The following is a 20435-nucleotide window of genomic DNA, read 5'->3' on the forward strand; positions in this document are numbered from 1 at the left end:
TGGTGTCATGCTTCATCATCGGGTCCCAGCCAGGTAGCCGAATACTACCTGGCTGTGCTGCGACAACTGGTTACAGTGGAGCTGGTTTTTGAGATGATGTGATGTGTGATTAAGTGAGTGTGATTAATATTACAATTAAAAATACCTCCAAAATGCTTCCTTGGTACTTTATTCGTGGAGCACTGGGGTAAGGTTAAAAAATTATCATTTAGAGAGTGGATAATATATTCCAGACACTATGTGTATCTGTGTTTATTCGGCAAGCAAAAGGGGGGCTGCTGAACTGTTCCTGTGGAGAGATTGGAAAGTATTAGCTGGCGTGACCAAAGGTGTTCGTGTGACACCCTGGGGCATCCATTATGTCGGATGTATTTGCCTCACACACCCAGAAGGGTGTCATGCTTCATCATCGGCGTATGCTCCTCGTCGGGGAGGCGGTGCAATCCCCGACGGGCTCACCTCAAAGAGGGGCGCTTTGGCGGAGATCTTTTTATCCGACAGCCTTTTGATGAGGTGGGGGTGTGTGGGCAGGATGGTATAGTGATGTGATGGGGAGATTAAAATGTAGCAAGGGGTACCGGAATTCACTTTATTCTGGGGGTCCCCTGGCTGCAATTAAAAGGTGGGGCTAGCTCGCTAGGTGTCAACAGGTCAATGCAAGTGATCCTAGAGGAGACTAGAAGTGAAGGTGGTCGACATGTTTCTCGCACAGTGTCTAGTTACACGCGATTCATCAGGACCTTTACAAAAGTGAGAAAGGGAAAGGAACATCAATAACATGCTAGTGTCATGTATGTGGTGTATGTTACCTCTGTGGATTCTCCTATGCCTATACATAGAGAAAAGAAAAATATATAAGGAAACAATGGTTAAAGCATAATTTCATTGAACCAACATAAGTCACGTTATTGCCAGGACATAGAAAAAGTAGTGGCATGCTGGCGGTGTTGTGAACTGGAGTGCACAACTACTGCATACCTGTATACGTGGAGCGTGCAAGGTGCTTTGTTGAGTGCACACATAGCCACTGTATATGTGAATAGAACTGTGGTGTGAAGGAGTGATATATTAAAAACAAGGATTTTTAAAATGCAGCATACTGGGAGCGGTAGGACTCCCATCTATTAACATTTAATGAGCAGTTCTGTTGGTGGGGGCACCAGATAAGGCTTACTGTGGCTAAGCAACAACCAGAAAGACAAACATCCATCCAACTCACTCACGGTGTGACTGTGTTAGGCGCTGTAGTGATACAGCGCACGTCCCCTTCTTATCTAATGGTTAAGGACTAATTGCCACATGAGGGATCGGCGGGGTCGAACAACAGGGATGAGCCCATTAAGTGTAGCTGAAGGGAAGAAGGGGGAGAGAGAGAGCACAAAGGTAGCGCCTCAGGGTTACTAGAACAAACACATGGAAGTGTTTGTCGAGCATGGTAATCGCGTCCCTTCTCCTGCTTCAGGCTAAGCCACTCACCTCAAATCTCCAGTGTCCGTGTGGGGAGACCTACCCATGTCCGCCGAGCTCGAGTAGTAAGGGAGCTCGGCGGTCGGTGTGTTTTATCCCGGTGACTGAACGCGCCTGCAGGGACGTGACGCCGCCTACTCTGTAGGGTCACGTGATTCCACCCGGTAATATGGCGGCCATCTTGTAATAGTCAAGGGGCGTGCTGGAGCGCTGGCTACTGGGGTTAGTGGTCCCTTATGGTTAATAGTGAAGGGCCAAGATGTGGGGAGTTCGTGGAACTATGGAGATTGAGAGCGGCCCCGTGAGTGTTAGGAACGGGGTGCCCTACGCATATATGTATGGCCTTCAAATTCTTCGGCTGCCCCGGTGTCTATTCCAAGAGCGGCGGCCATGTTGTAGTGGGCAAGTTGCTCTTTTGGAAGACAATAACGTGAAAACGGAGTGTAAAGGCCCTTTGCTTCATTTTATGGATATTAGTTTATCCAATTACCCCGGTGTCAGTTCCAAAAGTGGGGGCCATATTGAAGTGGGCAAGTGGCTCATTGTTGGGAGAACAAAGACGGGGATGTGTGGTATAAAGGCCATTTGTTGACCTGCAAGTTGGGAGGACCCTGGTGTGAGGGTAGAAGGGAACAACCGTCAGAGTGTGGTCAAGATCTAAGAGGGGTGTGATAGCAGCATGAGGAAGTAGGGTAGAGTGTCACCTCTCCTCTTGATATATGCTCCAGTCAGGTGTATCAGCAGCCGTCAGTGGGAAGTGATGGTATTACAAAATATATATATATATATATATATGAGCACTGGCTGGTCTACAGTGAGTGCCATGGAATGTCTTCGTTAAGGCCCTGTTTATCTGTAGAAAGTCGGTGTACCCATCTCTGTTCCTTCCGGAAGAGGGCACTTTTCGGGCAGTGTGGGCTGGATTCTAGCACTATCCACTTCATGGAGTCTTCATTGTGATTAGAGTCCACATAGTGTTTGCACATTTTTGTGTGGATCTTCTTGCAGCGGAAATTGCTGCGGTGCTCGATAATGCGGGTTTTGACTGGGCGGGTTGTCATCCCGATATATTTCAAGCCACACGGGCACGTGAGCATGTATATGCAATATGGTGTGTTGCAATTAGTGTGGTGTCTGAGCTCCCATATAAAAGTATCGGAGAGTTGTATGGTCTTTAATGTCATGGTGTATTTGCATACCCCGCACATGCCACAAGGGTAGTGGCCCGTCACGGGGGGTAGATGCCACAAGGTTTGTTGGGTGTCTTTCCTGATAATCTTTGGCCTGGTGCTGATTAGAATATCCTTCAGGTTTTGTGACCTCTTGAAGGCGAACCTTGGTTCATCCAGGACCAAATCTCCTGTGTTGAGAATACCCCAGTGGTGTTTGATCGTATTCCTGATTTTGTTGGATAATGGGGTGAAGGTGGTCACACAGGTGATCGGTTGATCGTCAACCGGGACTCTTTCCTGGCGGTCAAGGAGTGCCTCCCGGTTATTGTTTCTGGCCCGTTTTCTCGCTCTTAGAACCTCACTTTTAGGATACCCTCTATCAAGTAGGTTCCTTGAGAGAATTGAGGATTCCTTCTTATAGTCCGAAACAGCACTACAATTGCGCCTTATCCGCAGAAATTGGCCAAAAGGCAGATTGGTGCGTAAAGCCTTGGGATGGTGGCTCTTGTAGTGTAGGAGGCTGTTGCGGTCTGTGGGTTTTCTGTACATCGTTGTGCTTACAGCTCCTCCTTCAAGTTTGATTGTTAAGTCCAGGAAGGCGATCTCATTAGGTGAGGAGACCATGGTGAAGTGTAAGTGAGGGTTCAATGTGTTGATCCACTCAAGAAAAGCTACATGAGAAGTGGAAGGGCCCTTCCACAAGATCAGGATGTCATCTATAAAGCGTCGCCACATTTTGATGTTATCCCTGAAAGGGTTGGACTCATGGTGTATGTGTAAACCCTCAAATTTGGCCATATACAGACAGGCCACCGAAGGGGCAAAGGTACTGCCCATAGATGTACCTTGGGTCTGATGATAGTACTTGCCACTGTATTCGAAATAGTTTTCGGTCAGGGCTAGGGTGGCGCATTCCATAACAAAGGTCTGTGGGGTGTTGGAGTTCCAAGTTTCTAGGCCCAGTTTTTCCTCAATTACCTCTAGAGTGGCCCTCTGAGGGATGTTAGTGTAGAGGGCTTCCACATCTAGGGTAATCAAGAAGTCAGTCTCTCCTATGTCCTGTATGGTGTCCAGGATTCGTAATACATCCGTGGTGTCTTGGATGTATGAGGGAATGTTTTTTACAAGTGGTTGTAGGAAATGGTCACAGAATTGGGAGAGTGGCTCCAAAACGGAGTCTATCCCTGAGACAATTGGTCTCCCTGGTACTGGTCTGGCTGCTTTATGGATCTTGGGCAGTATATAAAAATATGGTACCCGTGGGTCCTTCTTTATCAGAAAACCTGCCTCTTTTCTGGTGATCCATTGTTCACATTCCGCGCTTGTGACCAAGCTAGTAATCGTGGTCTGTAAGCGCATAGTTGGATCAGTAGGGATGGGTGTATAATATCTTTGGTCGCTAAGTTGTCTGGTACACTCTGTCTCATAGTCCACAGTATTCATTAGAACAGTGGCACCCCCTTTGTCCGCCTGTTTAATAGTAATCATCGGGTCATCAGCCAGTGATTTCAATACAGCCATCTCATTCTTGGAGATGTTGGAGTGTGGTATTTGCAGATCTAATTTATTGATGTCTTTAAGTACAGCTTGTTCGAAAGTCAGTACTTCGTTGGGGACCATTCCGTTATTGGGTGTGAAGGTAGAAGGATTGCGTAGTCCTGAATCATCATTTGGTTCACAGGGCTTCCCTTCAAAAAACGTTTTCAACCTTATTTTCCTGAAGAACGATTTGAGTTCCCTGGTTTGTTGGAATGAGTCTATTTTGGGGGTGGGTACAAAGCCCAGACCTTTCTGGAGGACTTCTTCCTCTCTCTCTGTGAGGGGACGGTCAGATAAATTTACCACCAGGCTTATTTTGGTCCTGATCGGGTCGTGGTCCTCGTGTCCATCCCTTGGGGGCGTGAGTCTTCCCATTGGACTTTCTTTTCTGGTAAGTTCCCTCTTTTTCGCCCTCGCCCTCTGCCCCAACCTCTGCCTAAAAAAGGAGGGTGTGTAGGGTTTTGGGGGGGATAGAATGGAGGGTAATGTGGCGCAAACGGGGGTTGGAAGTGGGGGAATTGTGGGTATTGCCACACAGGGGGTCCTGTTGGTTGTCCCTGGTTAGGGTAATTTGAGTAGTTATGTAGGCCCCTGCCCCTTCCTCTTTTAGCCCTGGGAGGCATCTGTGCAGGGTTATTTTCCCCACTACTGTCAGAACCACTGTTGGAGCCCCTTCTCGAGGAAGTTGCGCTAGAGTCTGAATTGTAGCTCGTGCCAGGGGGGACATAGTCATCCCTTAGATAGGGATAGACTTTTTCTTTTGAGAATTTCTTTATGTCCTTTTGTAGTTTAGCTACCTTCTGGTTCATGAGATACTCTTTGTGCTCCGTCATTTCTTTATTTAGTTCGGCCAATTTTGTTTTGAAGCCCGGGTTTTGTACCACACTCTTCAGGGCGGCCTCTGCTGCTTGGATCTTGACCAGAAGAGCATCCGCCAGTCGTTTAGCTGTATTTACAATGAGAATTAGAAGGTCATGGGTGCATTTCCATGATACCTGTGACCATTCAACTTTAAAGACTCCATCCTCCCAGAAAATTCTGGGGAAATTTTTTACAATCAAGCCATTAGGTGCAATTTTGGCTTTAAAATATTCAGCCATCATTGTCCCGTGGATTGTGACCCTTATCCATTCTCGTTTGAGATCGGATAGGGTTTGCCACTCAGTTGTGTTACTCCCTGTTGCCTGTTCAATGTCGATGCCGAACAGTGAAGGTGTCCTCATAATTGCTGCTGCATCCTCCTCACCAAAACTCAGTCCTTGACCCTCCATAGTGGCGAGGTCAAGGGTGTCTGGTCGGTGGGGTGGAGTCCTTCACAGAAGGAAAGTAAGAAAGGATTCAAGAATAAGGTGAGACACGGGTTCCAACGCCGTAGTAGGCTGTGGACCGGGTAGGACCCAACCAGTTGGTGTGGGTTCAATAAGTAGGGGGATCTGAACAATCTAACCCGCCGAGAGGAGACTCCCACGGTAGGCACCGTGCAAAAGTTTTAAACAAAAAGGAGGGAGATAAGATAAGTGATCAATTGATCAACAGACACTATTTACCACTCAGGGGGGTGGAAGGTCCAGTAACAGCTTGTGTCCGTATCTAGTACTCGGCAAGCAAAAGGGGGGCTGCTGAACTGTTCCTGTGGAGAGATTGGAAAGTATTAGCTGGCGTGACCAAAGGTGTTCGTGTGACACCCTGGGGCATCCATTATGTCGGATGTATTTGCCTCACACACCCAGAAGGGTGTCATGCTTCATCATCGGCGTATGCTCCTCGTCGGGGAGGCGGTGCAATCCCCGACGGGCTCACCTCAAAGAGGGGCGCTTTGGCGGAGATCTTTTTATCCGACAGCCTTTTGATGAGGTGGGGGTGTGTGGGCAGGATGGTATAGTGATGTGATGGGGAGATTAAAATGTAGCAAGGGGTACCGGAATTCACTTTATTCTGGGGGTCCCCTGGCTGCAATTAAAAGGTGGGGCTAGCTCGCTAGGTGTCAACAGGTCAATGCAAGTGATCCTAGAGGAGACTAGAAGTGAAGGTGGTCGACATGTTTCTCGCACAGTGTCTAGTTACACGCGATTCATCAGGACCTTTACAAAAGTGAGAAAGGGAAAGGAACATCAATAACATGCTAGTGTCATGTATGTGGTGTATGTTACCTCTGTGGATTCTCCTATGCCTATACATAGAGAAAAGAAAAATATATAAGGAAACAATGGTTAAAGCATAATTTCATTGAACCAACATAAGTCACGTTATTGCCAGGACATAGAAAAAGTAGTGGCATGCTGGCGGTGTTGTGAACTGGAGTGCACAACTACTGCATACCTGTATACGTGGAGCGTGCAAGGTGCTTTGTTGAGTGCACACATAGCCACTGTATATGTGAATAGAACTGTGGTGTGAAGGAGTGATATATTAAAAACAAGGATTTTTAAAATGCAGCATACTGGGAGCGGTAGGACTCCCATCTATTAACATTTAATGAGCAGTTCTGTTGGTGGGGGCACCAGATAAGGCTTACTGTGGCTAAGCAACAACCAGAAAGACAAACATCCATCCAACTCACTCACGGTGTGACTGTGTTAGGCGCTGTAGTGATACAGCGCACGTCCCCTTCTTATCTAATGGTTAAGGACTAATTGCCACATGAGGGATCGGCGGGGTCGAACAACAGGGATGAGCCCATTAAGTGTAGCTGAAGGGAAGAAGGGGGAGAGAGAGAGCACAAAGGTAGCGCCTCAGGGTTACTAGAACAAACACATGGAAGTGTTTGTCGAGCATGGTAATCGCGTCCCTTCTCCTGCTTCAGGCTAAGCCACTCACCTCAAATCTCCAGTGTCCGTGTGGGGAGACCTACCCATGTCCGCCGAGCTCGAGTAGTAAGGGAGCTCGGCGGTCGGTGTGTTTTATCCCGGTGACTGAACGCGCCTGCAGGGACGTGACGCCGCCTACTCTGTAGGGTCACGTGATTCCACCCGGTAATATGGCGGCCATCTTGTAATAGTCAAGGGGCGTGCTGGAGCGCTGGCTACTGGGGTTAGTGGTCCCTTATGGTTAATAGTGAAGGGCCAAGATGTGGGGAGTTCGTGGAACTATGGAGATTGAGAGCGGCCCCGTGAGTGTTAGGAACGGGGTGCCCTACGCATATATGTATGAACTGTGGATTCTCCTATGCCTATACATAGAGAAAAAATATATATATATATAAGGAAACAATGGTTAAAGCATAATTTCATTGAACCAACATAAGTCACGTTATTGCCAGGACATAGAAAAAGTAGTGGCATGCTGGCGGTGTTGTGAACTGGAGTGCACAACTACTGCATACTGCATCAGTTGGTCGACATGTTTCAGCCCGGAGAAAAAATAGGGTGGGTTTTCTTCAGGACCTCTCCAAAACCGTGCGTATAAGTGAAAAAGTGAGTGGTGAAAATTTACCACGTGTATTGCATATTTTACACCCTCGCTAAGGGGTGCTTGTTATGCATCGAGGACTATCCTCTCAAAAATGTAGATTGCCTGTAAAGGAAAATATCAATAAACCATTTTCAGTTCGGGAGCCTTTTGGGTTGGCAAGTTATTAGGCAACATTATTCATGTGTCATTTATCACCAGTAATGGCTAAGTGATATCCGGTGTTCACTCACAATCGAAACGTGGATATCGACATGTACTGGTGGTAATAACCGGTGCTAAGTACTTGCCACTTTAGTCAGAAAGTCGTGACACTCATTCAGAGATTTCATGCACATGGACACAATACAACAACAAGCGTGAATCTGTTTCGTGTTTGTGATCGCATTTCAATCCATGTGTATTTAACTTGTGACTAAGTGCATTTGTGTTGTTAGTAGTGAACACTATTCTTGAACTGGGTCAATAATTTGAACCCGCCATCAATATAGTAGCATGTGTTAGAAAAGTAATTAACTCGAGGTGTGGTCTAACATGCACAATTGGAATACTTAAACATTGGTAGTTACGTTTATCCAGTACAGAGTTTCTGATCTTGTCCCGGGGTTTTAGGTTATATATGGGTACATATATGGCCTCGTGTGTTCGCTTGCTGTTAAAGTAAACGGGGGATGACCAAACCAAAGAGAAGTAAATTGAAGTAATTAAATTGCTGTGAGCGACCTAATTGAGTGTTATGCAAGTAACAATGGTATTACGTTATTGCTATATCGGGTACTCAGAGGTAAAGGACCCCCGAGTACCCCGACGATCTTACTTGGAACTTGCGAGGATCTCGCCATGGCACCTACGGTCTGGACCCTGGAACAACAGCTGGTACACGCTTGTTGTTTGTGCAGCGGTATATGAGCCGCTGCAGCCGGGGCCGTTTCCGGCTAGAGCTGACGTCATCACGCTGAGTATGCGTGAGCACGGAAAAGTGCATTGGGAACTAAACCGCCGACCTGGTAGCAAGCGTGATGGTCGTGGCGTGTCTTGACGCGTGGCCAATGGATAGTGGCAATTCTGTTAGCAAGTATGACATTGTTTCCGAAGTAATGTGTTAACAACACTAAAGGCATTAGTGTAGTTTTGGGCTATGTATGTACAGTTCAGTTTTACATTGCAGTAAATCGGTTCTTGGGACTGATGACTCAGATCGTTTCCAGAGGGTTTTTTAGGTAATGAATTTCATGTGACTGGTGATCATTACCAGAGGGTACACGGTTTTTAGGTAGTGAGTTACATGTCATAAAAACCAAATTATCCATGGTTCAGAGAATTCCATGGAATATTGTCATTGAGTCCCTCAGTGTGTGTGCACAGACGATAAATCCATCTTTGCTCTTACTTATTCTTGAGTACAAAACTCAAGACTAAGTGCGGTTACTACTAAGGAGCGTGACTTCCCCTGCAGACGAAAAGGTGCAGGCAGCAGGAAAACGACGGGGTTAGGGAACATAAAGCCTTCCTAGCCCGCGAACCTGTGGAACGCGAAAGAGCGAAAAGTAGCGTGATAACCTTGACTCCGATCCGGTGAAAGATAAATCCAAAGAGCACATTGAGTGAGCAAGGCAGACTTTAAAGTTAAACCGAGAGGATCCGTCCTTGGAAAAGCATATGTTTGGATGTTGTAACGCGAAACCAAGAAAGAAAACTATTAAGAACAAAGAGCTCTGAGCGCAAAATGAGGATCGATTAAGACTAGAGTGCCAGGAGACACAAGGAAAGAGGCACAAAGGGGCACATACAGCCCAGGAATTTCTCAAATATATAATAAAGAAGGATTACAACGAACAATTGTTTAGCCAATATACAAACGGAGACAATCAAGAATTTGAGTCTTGAAAAAGATGGGTGTATAATTAGAGAATACCATCGAAACGCATCGACGCAGGGTCTGGCACAATTCAAGGAAACACCAATCATAGTACAATGTTTAAAAAATAGATACATCAAGCAGGAGGTGTTTGAATGTGTAGGAGTATTTGACAAGGGGTTACGCCACACTATTGTATTGTCTCTTCTATTTATGCTGGTCATAATTAGAATTTGTGTAAAAAATTGTTTTTAAAAATTTCATTGATTGATAACTTCTATCACATCGGTACAATAGGTACGGTGATTAGAAATAGGAATTGTATTTTTATTTGTATGTACAAATTGTGTTTTATTGATTATCTAGTGTTTTTAACATATTATGTTTAGAATAAATGTATTAATGGAATAAGCATATTGTTGATTTTTCTTTATAAGTGTTCATTCAACCACTTGTCACCACATTGTATTTTGCCAAGGGAATTGTTTTTCTTTAAGGTTGTGTACCTCATTTCCCTTGACTATACCAAGGGGTCCCTCTTATATTTTCTATGCTTTCCAGACACACTAGGTGCTCCATGCATTTCCCAGTTCAAACCGGTTGCTGGGGCACTCTGCCCCAGCTCTGGCACGAAACTGGACAAAGGGAAAGGGGTGTAACCACCCCCTTCTCGGGTCCACCCATAGGAGGGACCTTAAAGGTAGTCCAGCCCCTAAATGTAGTATAAGTATAGGAACTCAGTCCCTAGGACTTTAGATTACCCTGGATGAAACTCTGAAACATATATCCTGGACCTTCGACATTCCATTTCGACTGGAAGATGGAAGACATCTTCCTTGTGGTCAAGGAGTGACCACCCTGTTCAAACAGGCACCAACAGCAACTTTGCCGGTCTGCATTTTCGAGGCTCCCGCCGGATCCCGAAGAATCTGCGACACAGGACATGAACTTCCAGACATCTCTGACCCCGACCTTCGATCACAGCAAAGCTGAGACCCGTGGCGGACACGAGAGACGTGGGACCGGAACTCCTAGACATCCTGCATTTTGCAAGCTGCACTCACTTCACAAGGTAACTCGAAGTCGTGCATTGGGGTGCTTGAAGCCCCAGACCCGAGCACCATTTGTACCGAAGCTCAGAGGCCTCCACTCCACGAGTGTCCTGGGGGCCCTGCTTTTGCATTTCAGCTTGACGTGTCTTCCCAGTTCCTAGTCCGTTGGCTAATGAGCCCCTGGAAGACTCCATTTTGAATCTATCTTACTTTCCTGGTTGCTCCAGGCTTGCTCCAGCTTCCCTACAAAGGAGAAGCGCGACAGACCTTGCTGGCCTGCACCAAAGCCAATCTCGACATCCTGCGTTGGTTGCGTTTGCCAAGGCTTGTTGGGTCCAATCCGGATACCGGCACCGCAGTCAACGAGATCCTTCGTGGGACAGCTCGAATCCAGCTCCTGGTTGTCGTCGACGCCGCCTGGTCCTCGTGGCTGAAGAGACAAACTTCACCTTTTCACCTGAAATCACCCGCCATTGGCTGGTTGCTTTCCATCGCCATCCTGGTCACTGGCAAGTGACCCAGACTCTGTCCCTTCTGCTCTCAGGTTCTTCAGATCTTCGATCCACCCATGGATCCACCCGGATACTTTTTCTCTGGTCGCCTGCAGCACTTCTTTGCAGCTCTCCATTGAAATCGACGACGAAGGAGGAGGAGCTTCGCGCGCAACCAAGATGGCCGCGTGAGCTTAGGGCTCCCGAGACCCTCGCAACCTCCGGCAACTGTCCTGTCTTATATGCTGTTCTTCATCGATGTTCTCGTGAAGACGAACCACGCGTGAGGCAAAATCTTCATTCTGATTTTTAATCGGACCCCGGGAGCCGGAGTTACGGTGCATTGAAGATTGCGGCCTATGCCTCCGTGATGCCCGGCTGTGGAGTGGCCATGCTACCCGAGCTGTAATTGAACAACATCGGCCTAAGGGGACTGGTACGACCGGTCTGATTGGTTTCACTTTCGGTTTTGACTTCAAAGTGACCTGTGACTGGGAACGAGCCTACCCCTGTGCCCGCAGGCAGCTGCCTGGTCACCCACGAATGTGTTTCTGACTGTTTTGGCCGGATTTGGAGAACTTTCGACTTGGGCCCTCTGGCTGGGGGTGTCTTCACCCGGGAGGCCGGGGATCGCCATTCTCCTGCCTTATTTAATCGAATCACGCTGGCCCATCTCCCCCAATGGCGGGGAAACCGGAGGGTGACAGGCTGAAACCAAAGAACACTCGGCGGGGTGGCTCTATTCAATCCAACAGTATGGACAGCTATACCCAGGTTAAGGGTTCTTCCGGTGGAGCTGGCACGAGGGAGCTGCCTGCTTCGGCGACCGAACCGACTTTGCAAGATGTCATGGCCGCGATTGATGGCATCAAGTCCTCACTAGGACACCAAATTGAGGCTCTCGCACATAAACTTGACACTGTGGCGATTGATGTCAATCTGATCCGTGCAGATCTGGGCAAAACTAATGAGAAAGTTAAATCTTTGGACATTAAGACATCCAGTCTGATGGGTGATGTCACTGATCTGCAGACAGATGTCCGTCGCTTGAAGACCAACAGCGATCTCATTATACGTCGTCTCGAGGATTACGAAGGGAGGGCTCGCCGGAACAATGTCCGTATCATAGGTGTCCCGGAAAAAGCGGAGGATCCGGCAGCTGACCTCTTTGTTGAGGACTTAATCGTTCGCCATCTTGCACCTAAGGGACTGAGTAAGTTCTTTACGATCGAACTTGCCCACAGAGTACCGGGTGGCCAACCGAAGCTGGGAGCCCCGCCGCGGCCTATAATAGCCAGAACCCTCAATTTTCGAGACAGGGACGCTATCCTGCAGGCCTCACGGATGAGCGGTCCTACAAAGTTTAAAAACACCACTGTCAGCTTCTACCCGGACTTCACCCAATCGGTCCAGAGACAAAGACTTGTCTTCATGGGTGTGAAGAGAATAAGGCGAGACATGGGCCTCAAATATGCCATGCTCCATTGAACATGCGGAGCGGACTATTTTTTTCGACCGTCCGGAGGTGGTGGCTGACTGGCTTGACACTCTATCGAATCAGCCTCCATCGGAGAACCAGTCTGGTGGAACAGAGGGAGGACCAACTGAACAGGAATAGGTACCGGCAGATGGTATCCTGAGGTCTATTGCCGGCCTCGAACTGTGGTTCGATAATCCTGACAATTGACTTGATATACATTTTGGGGGTTGCGGGGTCAGTAGCGGGTCTACTTCCTCCTCTGTGTTTCTTCTTGTAGCTTAGTTTGATGGGGGGGCGACAGGCACACTGCAAGTTTGGATGGTTTTCTAGTATTATGCAGGGGTGCAGGGTGGGAGTTGTTGTAACGGGATATTGCCGGGGGGGTTGGAGGGTTTTGTTGGGGACTGTGTGTGTTTCTTTGCAAGGCAATGTATCCATATCTAGTTTGAACGAGGTGCTGTATTCTACCCGGTGTTGGAACCTGTTGGACCTCGCCCATTTTGGCAGGTTCGCCCCGAAACTTTTTGCTTTTTCCTAGCCTGTTTCTGTGACCTGGTGTTGGTGATTTTAGGACTTTGCGCACTTTTTCACTCTGGTACAGTGTAAAGTGCGTGAGCTCTCTGTGTATGTGTGGTGAGTGACCTGCCCTCCCATAGGAATGCATGGGGAATATGTATGCCCATGGTAGTTCCTGATGTGTGGGGAGTGCAGGGTCGAGTTTGGTATGTGCGAACTCGTGAGATTGAATGCTGCGTGGCGATGTATGCGGCATGATTGTGTCTAGTATAGAAGTGCCATTTTTAGAAGTTGGCATATTTGTGTAATCTGTGCCTGGCGTATGATTGGCTGAGGCTGGCTGGTGAGCCTGGCTCCAAGAGTCTGGGAGGGTCTGCCCCGGTGGTGAATGGAGTGTTTAGCATGCTGATGTGAGGGGAGGAGTGAGCCAGGGCCTGCTAGTGGATTGACCGTCTGGTTTGAGGGTCCTGAGTGAGGCTGGGTTTTCCCCACACAATGCTGGCTCCACCCCCTGGGGTGCGTCTGATGTCCCTAGCCTGGCCAGTGAAAGGAATTCCTTATAACCAGTTCTAGCTGGTTCTCACACTGCTTGCACCCTGCTAGACAAAGGATTTCTCCGTATAAAAAGGGGCTGTGTCCCCTTCCAAAATTTTCTTGTTTCCAACTTGAATCCTGCCAGGGGCGTGCTGCTGCTTGGGCTCAGGGGAAGGCTTGCCTCCCTGAGCCCTGCCCAGCCTACCTGATGGACTCTTGAAGGACTTTTTGCTGGGACCCCTTTGCTGGCGGAGTCTTTGCCTTGGGGCTTGATGAACTCTGCCCCCTTAGCGCCTGGGAGCGCTTTATTTTTACTTGAACCTTCTTTTTTTGCCTGCTAGCGATTGAGAATGCTTGATTTGTATTTATAGCGCCTGGAAGCGCTGTATTTCCCCCTGAGCGCCTGGGAGCGCTCTATCTGTTTTCTAGCGCTAGGAGCGCTGTGTATTGTCCTTTGGCGCTTTAGAGCGCTTTATTTTCAGAAGCCGGTGCCCACCCGGCATTGCCAGCAGAATCGAGGACTTCCTGTAGCACTGGGAGCGCTTCGAAGATTTCCCCGCCGCTGGCCCGGGACACCTTGTGACGTTCTCCCCGAGCCGTGCTAGGATTGGCTGACCGGCCCGGGATTCCCTGATGACGTTCCCCGGGCCGCGCCGTGATTGGCTGCCGGCCCGAGGAGAGAAAGAAGACCAGCGAGGCGGCCATTGCGGGGCTCCCGGGAGCCGGGGAGAGCCCCGAGGCTGTGGTGAGAAGCAGCATGCCGTGTCCTGCCCCGGGGCTCCCGAGTGCAAGGGAGAGCCCCGGACTGCCTGCTGACTGGAAGGGAGAGCCCCGCGCTACAAACGCCCGAGACCGGAGGAGTGCTGCTGCAGAACTCCGGTGAGTGGGGCTCCGTATGGCAGACCTGGGGGCATTTGGTTGGCGAGAGCCGGAGAGGCTCCCACGAGGTTTCTCCAGAGTTGGGGCCATTGATCCCTGAGTCCCCCGAGCGGGACTCCAACGTAGGGACATATTTTAGCGTGGTGCTGTAGGGCGGCCCCGGATGGCAGTGGGCTGCCCCAACGTTGTCTAGAGCCTGCAAGGCTCCCACGATGGGCATGGTATTTCCGAGCCCAGATGTCCACAGTGAGGGCGGTGCAAGTAGGGCAGCCACGGATGGCAGCGGGTCGCCCCAACGTAGTCTAGAGCCCCGAGAGGCTCCCTGAGGGCATATTTTGTTTCGGAGCCCCTGAGGCTCCAGCGTGATTTAGGGGGCCATTGTCCTCTTCTAGAGGGCCCTGGGGACACATAGTTTCAGAGCCTGTGTGGCTCCAACGTTTGGGGCATGTGTTATGTTAGAGCCTGTGTGGCTCCAACGTGGGCACGAGTGTTTTCAGAGCCTGTGTAGCTCCAACAGTTGGCGCAGTTCTGTTCTAGGGTCAGTGAGGACCCTGTCGCAGTTTTTGATTCCCAGCTGCCCAGCAATTAATGGGTAGCTGCACCGTTTAGGTCTTGTGATTGTTCTCAGGTGCCCAGCAAGTAGTGGGCACCTGCAACGTTTAGGTTTTGCGCCGGTGGCGCACCCCTGACTGGCGCTGCATTGGCAGCGCGCCCTGACATTCTGGACACAGGGCTCTTTAGTCCCTTTATTAGATGGGGGCTGGTATGTGATTTTATTTAGGTGCAATGTGATTATCTATGTGATGGTAATAGCCTAATGTGAGTTTTGCGCAAGGTGATGTGGTGCTAGGAAATGTAATGCATTTAATATGATTACGCACCTTGATCTTACACCTCTGAATGTTTTTATGCATCATGTGTTTTTGCGCTATTGAGTTACGTTCTGGCACCTCTGAATGTTTTATGCATCATGTGTCTTCCTTGTTATTACACCGCTGAATGTATGTTTTATGCATCATGTGTTTTCTTTCCTTACACCTCTGAATGTTTTAGGCATCATGTGTTTTTCCTTACCTGCACCTCTGAATGTGTTTTGATGCATCATGTGTAATGTGTTCTTGCTGATACCCCCTAAGTGTATTTTATTCTTAGGTGGTTGTTCTTTCCAGTAGAGGTGGTCCTAGTGAGGTCCTGGTCCCCTGCGTGACATTCTCCTAAGGTGGTTAGGGTTGCGTAGGTGGTACTTACCTGTTACCAGTAGTTACTGGTTGTGTGCTATACTTGCTAATTTGTGCTACGGTGATTTTATATCCTATATTCTATATTCTAGAAGTGCTATTTCTAAAAGTGTTGATTCTGACAGTGGCCCATGTGGCCCTGTCCTGTACATAATCCCTTGTTAATATTGCCCGTGCCAGTTGGCACAATGTACATGTGTGATTTCTATCTGATGTGATTTTGACAATACAGAAGTTATTTTTATATAACCTTGTGTGGAGTTCCTTTTGTGGTGTGCCTAGGATGTTGTTGCTTTTGTGTGCTGGCGCAAATGATTTACACATTGCCTCCGAGTTTAGCCTTACTGCTCGTGCCAAGCTACCAAGGGGGTGAGCAGGGGTTATCTTGGCGTGTGACTCCCTTGCCCTGACTAGAATGGTGGTTTCTGCCTGGCTTTGGCATCAGCCCTAGCCTACCAGAAATAGCCAGTTCTAACATTGTTGGTCAGCGGTGCGGATTAGGACTTGTGTTTCCGCAGTTCCACATCGACAGCTGGCTACGTTACAAAACTCTGCATTTTTTAGATAGTCACATGTTTGGGATTATTGTTTGTGATTTTGTTTTTCCTCAAGAGTGTCATTTTCAGATGGTGTTCCTGCGCTTTTATGTTTAGTGGCAGATGAGAGAAAATGACAGGGCGGGATGCCAGTAGAGGGGGAGGTTCCCATACATCAGGAATCCCTTGCTGGGTCCAGTGCCCAATCCCTGTTCCTGTCCCTGTGTGGGTAGATGGAAGAGAGGGAGTGTGGAGGGGGAATGGCTTGCTCAGGAGGGTGGTTATCCCCTGAGTGTAGTGTGTGTGTCTGGATTCCCCAGTATGGCAGGATCCAGTGATGACAGCTAAAATGTGTCCAGTGCGTGAAGTCCCATTCCCAGTTCCCAGAGTATGGTGCCTGGTGCTCAGTAAGAGGGGTACAGGTTGAGAGTCAGGGGCAGTGAGAAACTGTCTCACCAGTCTGGAGGGGGAGTGTGTGGATGAGTGATGTGTTGAACTGGAAGAGTTGGTGTGAGTCTTTTTTGTGATAAAAGGAGCTTGCACAGGAGGTGTACCTCTGGTGGTGTGCAGGAGGTCCTGCAGAGGCACTGGACAAGAAGGTGGATATCTGGCGGTGTGCTAGATGTCTTGCAGAGGCATTAGGGAGTTATTCTAAAAGTAGTGGCTTGTGTATCTGATGACCCTGTGTAGTTGAGGAGGTTCATGTGTAGCCCAGCTAGGTCCTGGTAGGGGTGTAGGGGCTCACGTCCTGTCTCAGTGGAGGTGGAGTGAGTGTGGGACGGTGTGTCCCACGTTGGCCCGAAACCCTGTCTCAGGGCCTGGAGGGTTCCCTAAGGGAGCGCCAGGTCAGGGGCCTAGGCTGTACTTACAGGTCATTTGAGGAGGATCTTCCTGTGTCTAGAGGACGGGGAGTGTCTGTAACCAGAACTCCGGCGATCCTGGTGTTAGGAAGTACCGCTCCTAGTGGAGGGTGCAGAAGTCCTGGTTTGCTGGGCATTTGACCGTCTAGAGTGCTTGACCATTTGTGGGGCCACTGGAGGTTGTTCCCCGAGGAGGGGGGAGGCCAGGTTCAGGTTCAGCCTGACCTGGAGGGAAGGGCATCTGTAATCAGTGTCCTGACCGGGTTTTGCTTCCAGGGGTACCGCTCCAAGGTGGGAGGGTGCAGAACTCTGGAAGGGGGTGCAGAGGGACGGTGTCCTTACCTCTGACCCCGGTGCAACCTGAGGATTTAGATCCTAGGTTGGGAGATTAGGAAACTTCCAGGTCAAGAAGGAATCTCTGCCAAAGTAGATCAGCGGAAGAGACTGAGGGGGCTGCCCTTGCTGTGTGTTCTGTGGCCCACCTGCAGTTGGTTGTTTCCACTAAGGTAGAAGAAAGGTGACTTTGCTGTGTGCTGTGTCCCCCCACCTGCTTGAAGAGGAACTGTGCTGTGTGCTTTGTACCTCAGAAGTGAAATAGTTTCCAGATCCCAGGTGGTAGACCAGTGATGGAGTGAGGTCCTGAACTGGTAGGAGAATTGTGTTCTGGTGGGTGCTTCCCTGGGAGGGTGCGTAACCCCAGAATTAGAGGTAGGGTGGGGCATTCTTGCCCGTGACCTCTGGTCAGCCTGAGGGTATGGTCCCTAGGTTGAAGGATCAGTGGTAGTTGTAGCTACACTGAGAGGGAGAGTGGAGAATGGCTATTGTGTGCCAGGGGTTACTGCCCCCCACTCTGTGGATTGGTCAGGACCTGTGACATTTGGATGGCCTAGGGCCTGGTCCTGACCGTGGATGACTAGAGAGTACCAGTTGGGTATCCTAGTTGTGCCAGAGAGCTTTTGTTGAGAGAGATCCATGTGGGTTCAGAGTGGCGAAAAACCGGAGGGTGTCCCTGCCGTGCGGGCCCGTGTCCGTGTTTTGTCGCCCAAAGCAGGGAAACCCATCAGTGGAGTGATTGGTCTACCCTGCGTTTTGGCTGGAAGGGGGTTGTGTTGGACCTGGCCTTTTTTGGCAGGTTCACCCCGAAACTTTTTGCTTTTTCCTAGCCTGTTTCTGTGACCTGGTGTTGGTGATTTTAGGACTTTGCGCACTTTTTCACTGTGGTACAGTGTAAAGTGCGTGAGCTCTCTGTATATGTGTGGTGAGTGAACTGCCCTCCCATAGGAATGCATAGGGAATATGTATGCCCATTGTAGTTCCTGATGTGTGGGGAGTGCAGGGTCGAGTTTGGTATATGCGAACTCGTGAGATTGATTGCTGCGTAATGATGTATGCGGCATGATTGTGTCTAGTATAGAAGTGCCATTTTTAGAAGTTGGCATATTTGTGTAATCTGTGCCTGGCGTATGATTGGCTGAGGCTGGCTGGTAAGCCTGGCTCCAAGAGTATGGGAGGGTCTGCCCCGGTGGTGAATGGAGTGTTTAGCATGCTGATGTGAGGGGAGAAGTGAGCCTGGGCCTGCTTGTGGATTGACCGTCTGGTTTGAGGGTCCTGAGTGAGGCTGGGTTTTCCCCACACAATGCTGGCTCCACCCCCTGGGGTGCGTCTGATGTCCCTAGCCTGGCCAGTGAAAGGAATTCCCTATAACCAGTTCTAGCTGGTTCTCACACTTCCTGCACCCTGCTAGACAAAGGATTTCTCTGTATAAAAAGGGGCTGTGTCCCCTTCCAAAATGTTCTTGTTTCCAACTTGAATCCTGCCAGGGGCGTACTGCTGCTTGGGCTCAGGGGAAGGCTTGCCTCCCTGAGCCCTGCCCGGCCCCTGGATCCCTGATGGACCCCTGAAGGACTTTTTGCTGGGACCCCTTTGCTAGGGGAGTCTTTACCTTGGGGGCTTGATGAACTCTGCCCCCTTAGCGCCTGGGAGCGCTTTATTTTTACTTGAACCTTCTTTTTTTGCCTGCTAGCGCTTGGGAGCACTTGATTTGTATTTATAGCGCCTGGAAGCGCTGTATTTCCCCCTGAGCGCCTGGGAGCCCTGTGTATTGTCCTTTGGCGCTTTAGAGCGCTTTATTTGCAGAAGCCGGTGCCCACCCAGCATTGCCAGCAAAATCGAGGACTTCCTGTAGCGCTGGGAGCGCTTCGAAGATTTTACCGCCGCTGGCCCGGGACACCTTGTGACGTTCTCCCCGGGCCGCGCTAGGATTGGCTGACCGGCCTGGGATTCCCTGATGACGTTCCCCGGGCCCCGCCGTGATTGGCTGCAGGCCAGAGGAGAGAAAGAAGACCAGCGAGGTGGCCATTGAGGGGCTCCCGGGAGCCGGGGAGAGCCCCGAGGCTGTGGTGGGAAGCAGCCTGCCGTGTCCTGCCCCGGGGCTCCCGAGTGCAAGGGAGAGCCCCGGATTGCCTGCTGACTGGAAGGGAGAGCCCCGCGCTACAAACGCCCGAGACCGGAGGAGTGCTGCTTAAGCATGGGCGGATTTTGCGGATCCACGATTCACGAATTTGCGTATTCACGGATCGTGGATCCGCAAAATCCGCGTATTTGCGGATTTTCGTAATTGCGGATTTGGGGCGGGGCTTCCATGCGAGTGCACATGCCTCTTGTGTGTATAAAAGAAAAGAAGATCCCAGGAAAAAGTTGTGTAAAAGTTGTATGAATAAAACATGGTTACAGGGTTGTCATGGACTGGACCACAATGGGGAACTGCCTCTCCAGGGGAGCTCTGGCAATTTTTCTTCCTCGCATTATTTTCTTGCCTAAGAAGTGGCAACTCCGCAATTCGAAAATGGGGCTGAGAACCTATAGCGAATTTGGCCTGTGGAACATACTCAAAAATGTGTTAGTGGGCTGAAGACCGAACTGCATTATTACTGAACAGGGCAGCTTTAGAGCTGGCTAATTGGACCATGATTGGAAGGACTTTGGTGGTATCCCTGCATGCTCTGCCCAGAGTCTAACACGGCTAAGTAATGCCGGCTGTGCTGAATTTCAAAGGTCATATAGGAGGTGCCCACAGGGACAACTGAAAGCACAAATTAAGGAAATACTTTCATGTCCTAGAGCATCGATCATGGTTGCCTCCCAGTTGACATGCTTGAAAGACACACCAGTGGGTCGTAATGGAGGGCACACATCAGCAACTTCATCGACTTCTGATGGTAACCTACGATACCTGACCTGAGCTGTGGCCTAGGCACGAACATAGTGGCACATTAGCGAAACTGCGAGTGACTGGTCTACCTGGTTGGTGATCTGCCAAGGGGGGGCCTGCATGTTTGGGAGAACTGACCATGGGTGTTACACAAACAGCATGTCCGGAGGGCACACTGGCAGATCAGGAACATG

The 20435-nt window shown here is 49.5% G+C and overlaps 1 protein-coding gene across 1 annotated transcript in view; it reads left to right on the top strand.

Moving 5' to 3' along the window:
• LOC144768685 (uncharacterized) overlaps nucleotides 1–20435 on the top strand; it is a 9047330-nt gene that overhangs the window by 7285188 nt on the left and 1741707 nt on the right. The gene's annotated exons all lie outside the window — the stretch shown is intronic.

This window comes from Lissotriton helveticus, chromosome 7, assembly GCF_964261635.1.
Source record: "Lissotriton helveticus chromosome 7, aLisHel1.1, whole genome shotgun sequence".
Classification (NCBI taxonomy): Eukaryota; Metazoa; Chordata; class Amphibia; order Caudata; family Salamandridae; genus Lissotriton; species Lissotriton helveticus.